This window comes from Triticum aestivum, chromosome 6B (assembly GCF_018294505.1).
Source record: "Triticum aestivum cultivar Chinese Spring chromosome 6B, IWGSC CS RefSeq v2.1, whole genome shotgun sequence".
NCBI lineage: Eukaryota > Viridiplantae > Streptophyta > Magnoliopsida > Poales > Poaceae > Triticum > Triticum aestivum.
Window position 1 is genome coordinate 495957602 of NC_057810.1, and position 6000 is coordinate 495963601.

Consider the following 6000-nt stretch of genomic DNA (forward strand, 5'->3'; position numbering starts at 1 on the left):
GTTTTGTCCTTCTCCAACACGGCATACATATTCCAGTTTGAGTGTTTTCACCCCCTCCATGATGCTTTGCCAAGTGTAAGATGCCTTCTTCTTTAATGGGACAATTAGCAAATCACTATCAGGGTAGTACTTAGTTATGAGAATTGTAGCATATAGGGACTCCGAGTTATCCATCAAGCATCAAGATTGTTTAGACAATAAAGCTAGATTAAAACAGTGTATGTCCCTAAAGTCATCCTGCCTTTTTCTTGGGCGACAGGGGCTACACAGAACGAGAAAAAATAGGTGAAAGGGTTGCCTTCTATCTAGCACCGCCAGGGTAGAGATTTATGACTCGCGCAACAGGGGTGACACGGGCGACGCCCACGGCGATCGCCATGATCTGGATGCCGGCGTCCGTCGTCCCTGGTGCAAGGCACGTCGGCGGGAGGTTCTGGGCTCTCGCGGAGTCAGACGATGAGGACGAAGACGACGGGCATCGCGCCGGAGACTCGCCGGAGGTGTACTCGTTGACGCCTTCGGACGTGATATGTGAGGCGTTCAATCCCGGGTATTCGGAGGAGGAAGTGGCCACGATTGTGGATGATGTCATGCCGATTGATGATCCAGCGCGGCAAGGTCTGCGCTCCGAGGACAAGGTGGAGGTGGTTCACGGATTATTCACCGGAGGACGGCGGCTTCTGTGATCCGGCCCTGGAAAGGCCCTCTACCCAAGGTATGTATCAAACCAATCACTTTGTCAGATTTCTTCTTGCCGGATTCCTGGACTCGTGTGGTTAGAAAGAAGAAGAGGAAGGTTAGGTCGGTGGCGGCGCCGCCGGCGCCGGTGATCAGCACAGCGGCTGAGATCCGGGCGACCAAGGAGTCCCGTTTGAATCATATGCTGGGCCAACCTGGGCCTGTTGACAAGCGGGCCGTCTCGGATTTTGCATGCCTGGGTATGTGGCCTAGCATGTGGGTTCTGAGGTGGGGCGGATCAGACCAGATGCTACTGGGTATGAGGGACGGGGCTTGCCTGCTCCCGTCGGGTGCTCCCATCCGTGCTCCCTATCGCTAATTTTTCATCTAACGGCAGCGCCAGTTTCCCTTCCCCGCGTGCCTTTTCTGCCAAAAAAATACCCGAGCTCCCGTATTCCCGTATATCCCTCGCCCTCAGTCCCTCACGTAATATCCACAACTGTTTCTGGAGGGAAAATGTCCGCCAATCTAACTATTTTGGCGCCAATATAGAAAACAGAGGCACGAGGCAAAACTTTACAAACACAAGATCCTAAATACCAGGCGGAAGAGATTTCAATCTGGAGCCTGATTGCATCCACAAACCAAATTCAGGCAGATAGCAAAGTCTGCAAATATCAAGCGATCCGAGGTTTAAAGTAAGGAAATCATTGTCCTCTATGGCTTCTTCAAGCAGTGGTCATGAGAACCATGAACACGGCAATGGATCTTCAGGACCAAAAGTAAGAAATCTGACTCGTATTCTTCTTTATCTCCTCTTTTCATTATTCTTGTCCTTCTTGTTGAACTAGTTGCACCATTTCCTCTGCTGAAGAACAAATCAAAAATGTTGATGATTGTATAAGATCTATGCAAATCTGACACAAAAGGAATAGCAGTTCTGCACAACTTACTTTGTCAGGTCAATCATGTTATTTCACTTATATATACAAGAATATGTTATTCTTTCCAGGCCTACTGTACATAATAAAATCAGATGTCTGATTGTTGTTTTAGCCATAATCAATATTAGTTTCACAAAATCAACATTATGATCTTCTACAATTGACTTAGATTCTGGGAGTTGAAAAATAATTTAGTGTACACGTAGTATTCAATTAGTGTGTTGTTTCACAAATCTAACTGCCAAACATATGAGTATTAACTAAAGCTAATACTGATTCATATAGGATGTGCATGAAACTGCTCCTAGCAATGCAACAGATTGCGTTGATGAAAGGATACCAAAGGTTGGCATGCAATTTGTATCTGAAGAGGAAGCTTACTCCTTTTATAACAAGTATGCAAAGGCTATCGGTTTTAGCATCCGAAGAGGGAGTCACCATAAAGTAAAGAATTCTCCCGTGATACAACAAAGAACATTTACATGCTCCCGTCAAGGTATGGGCTGCTTGTATTTTGATTTGGTTATATTACTATTGGTATCACTAAGATACTTATTTCAATTGACAGGATTCCGTGCAGAAGATAAGAGAGAGGATTCTTTCAGTTACAGTAGGCCCGCAACACGATGTGGCTGTCAAGCCCATATGAAGATAAGTCTCAAAAACAGATTATATTATGTGTATGAATTTGAGGCTGCACATAATCATAATCTTGCTACTGGAGACATGGCCTTATACTTAAGATCCCAAAGAAAAGTGACGGAAGCACAAATAGCAAGCGCTGAGGTCGCAAAGTCTGTAGGCATTTCGAATAAAGCAACTATTGATCTTATGGCCAAAGAAGCATGTGGACTTCCAAATCTTGGGTTTGCACCTGAAGATATGCTAGACAGATATGGACTAGGTGACAATACGTGGCTGCAAAGGTTGTTTGAGAAAAGGGAGCAATGGGCACTAGTGTATGGCAGAAATACATTCTCAGCCCACATGAGCACTACCCAAAGAAGTGAAAGCATGAATAATGAACTAAAGCAGTACATTAGTATTAAATATGACATGCTTACTTTTTTCCAGCATTTTGAGCGCCTAGTTGCGGATAAAAGATTTGTAGAGGTCAAGTGTGACTTCAAGGCCTCACAAAGTACTCCCAAGCTGAAGGCAGAAGGTAGCTATGTGTTAAGGCAAGCCGCAACTACATATACTCCCGCAATATTCAAGATGTTTCAGGAGCAAGTGCTTCGGACCCTAAACTATGACACATTTCTTTGTGATTCAAGTGATAAAGAGAAGAAGGTTTATACAGTAAAATTTCATGGAACGCAACGTGAGCATGTTGTCAGTTTTTATCCAAACGAAGAAAAGGTCAATTGCAGTTGCAAGAAGTTTGAATTTGCTGGAATCCTCTGCTCTCATTGCTTAAAGATACTTGATATTAATAATATCAAGCATATCCCTGAACAATATATATTGAAAAGATGGACAATTGATGCGAAAGTGCTAGAGATAACAAGCAATCGCAATTTGCACGAGGATCTAAAAGCAAGAATTTCAAACTTTTACAAGGACTTGTGCAGAATGTTTATCCACATAGCTGCTCGCGCTGCAGAGTCCGATGAAACATATGATATGGCTGCTAAATGCGCAGAGCAGCTAGCACGAGATGTGGAGCAAAGCTTGAAAATTAGAGTTGATCCAGACCCAAATCCGGATTTGGGTGACTCCTCTGTTTCACAAGGTATATATTTATATACTATACTAGTAGTTGCATAGAGTATTTTCAAAGTAAGACTTGCATTTAATTTTACGGTTGCAGGTCTGAACATCGACTCCACTAGAGTTTCAAAGCATAACGAGGGGCTTCACATGCCAAGAGGTATGAAGGTAAAGGAGAAGACTGTACGAGGGTCAGTGAGACCCGTTGGTGGCTTGGAGAAAGCAAAAACAACGAAGAAAAAGAAGATAGATGATTCTTTACAACTACAACCTGAAATGCCTTTCTCAAATGAAATGCCTACGAATAACCCAATCTTAATGGTACAAGAAATCTAAGCTTTTTGACTTTATCTCCTTTTCAAACTGCTGCGACACTAAGCTTTGCTATTAATTTCCATAGTGTCAATTCGGAGAAAATATTGTACCAGGATCAGGAAGACCCGCTGGTGGCTCGGAGAAAGCAAAAACAAAGAAGAAAAAGAAGGCAGACCATTCTTTACAACAACGACCTGAAATGCCTTTGACAAACCAAATGCCTGGGTATCTACCACAGTACAACCCAACCCAAATGGTATAAGAAGTATACTTTTTAAAGTATTTTTCATTTTCAATCACCTATGACCTAAGCTTTGCTATTTATCTGCATAGGTTCATCTGGGAGCTTCGCCAAATCATGTGTACCCCTATTTAGCACATTACAACCCAAGTCTGCAACAATCCATTGGTCTGTCGACCCCTACGATGATGCCAGGACAAAATCTATTACTCTTCCAACAACAGACTCCTACCAGTGGTACTTGTACCCCTATGATGATGACAGGACAGAATCTACCATTCTTCCAACAACAAAATCCTACCATTGGTACCTCTAGCCCTACGATGATGCCGGAACAGAATCTATCATTCTTTCAACAACAGACTCCTACCGGTGGTACCTCTACCCGTATGATGATGCCTGGACAGAATCTATCATTTTTCCAGCAACAAAATCCTACCAGTGGTACCTCTACCCCGACAATGATGCCAGGACAAGATCCACCATTCTCCCAACAACAAAAGCTAGCTTAATCAATGTTATAAATTTTTGTTTCATGTACTTGTGTGCAATTCTATTAGAACCTATGAGTATATGACCATGTATTGAAGGAGACTATTTATATCAATCAGCAAGTAATTGAATAAGCAATTTGTGACTGTGATAAATATGAAAATAGTATTATCTGTCATGTATTGAATAGGCTTGGTTAGCATCATGTAAAAACTGTACTATTACCAACATCATAGATTTGTTTGTTAACCTGACAAACAGACCAGTAGTCGATGACCATGGTAATGGAGCGCCATTGTCACCTGGATGAGGATCAATCCAACCATATGACTTTGCATGCATCGATCTAAGGAGTAGTTTGTTCACTTAGTTGAACTGTGGTCTCATCCTGTATGCAAATATCACCATCAGTAGCTATATTAATTTCAGTTTATTTTCAACCAGTAAACGAAACCATCAGCATTTTGTGCAATGAAACATATTCCCATGTACGAATCCACTGTGTTTGAACTGTGTATCTTGTTGCCTCTAAAATTAAACGTCTTTAAAGAAATATCAAATTGAGCACCTTCAGCACGCAGAAAACAGTCAGCTAACTAGGTATCCAGGACATGTAGAAACTAATTTCGGTCTATAATTTTGCAATCACATAATTTGAGCTTATAACGAATCACTGTATGGAACAAATTAATTTGCAAGGCCCCGATTTGCATGTGCGCTTAATTGGTAGTAGTTAGCTGTTGACTTGGTCAGATGTGAACTGAATGGCAAAGAAACCAGAGGATACATCTGTATTCTGAACAAAACAGTAGAGAGGAGGGTGAAAGAGAGCTACGGTGAGTTCCCGTACTGACCATGGCGCGCAGCAGGCGAGGTCGGCAGCTGCGTGAATGGTGTCGGGGCCCCGAAGACCCGCTGGATGGCGGCCGCCCTCGTCGCTCGCCGCGGCCTCTGCACAACAGCCACCACCACTACCTCCACTATCCCGACCCGAGCTCCACCATGGCTGCCGGCAACTCCAAGACATGGCCTTTGGCGCGAGGACGAATCAAGATGGGGAGCCGGTCTTGCGACGGGAGAAGCCGCAATCCGGGACGGGCGCGGCGCCATAGCTGCGACAGAAGCTTCAGCCGAACTCGGGCTTGCCGCACTCCTCCTTTCACGCCGGCGGACCTCCCGCTGGAGGCCGCGACGACGGCACGGGGCGGTAGCAGATCCACTCGATGCCTCCGCTCCCCACGGTCGATTGTCGGCAGGGAAGGCGAAAGAGGAGGAACGAATACGTATTGGGGCAAACGGGAATACAGGAGCTTCGTGATTTTTTTTTACAGAAAAAAAGGCACGCAGGGAAGGGAAACTGGCGCTGCCGTTAGATGAAAAATTAGCGATGGGGAGCACGGATGGGAGCACCCGACGGGAGCAGGCAAGCCCCATCCGGGTATGAGGCCTAGGAAGCACCGTTCCCATCTTCTGATCACATTGCCGCATGCACGTTGCGAGATCGACGTGATCGTGATCGTAATTCACCGCTACCGCCGCCTAGGGTTCTTCCGCGTTGCGCCGTTCCTGGCTTTCCTAAGTGTGGACCTGGTCGCGTTGCACGCATCCCATCTCTCG

At 44.8% G+C, this 6000-nt stretch overlaps 1 long non-coding RNA gene across 2 annotated transcripts; it reads right to left on the bottom strand.

Annotated features, from left to right (window-relative positions):
- Window positions 1-1271: 1271 nt before the first annotated feature.
- On the bottom strand, window positions 1272-5700 carry LOC123137656 (uncharacterized). Of its 2 annotated transcripts, XR_006468442.1 has the most exons (4): window positions 5238-5700; window positions 4634-4771; window positions 2687-2774; window positions 1272-1546 (listed from the first exon to the last, which is right to left on the bottom strand). It is a non-coding gene; the product is annotated as an uncharacterized lncRNA (long non-coding RNA). The 2 variants fall into 2 exon arrangements; XR_006468441.1 differs by lacking the exon at window positions 2687-2774 and having other exon boundaries at window positions 5238-5699.
- Between the last annotated feature and the right edge of the window lie 300 nt (window positions 5701-6000).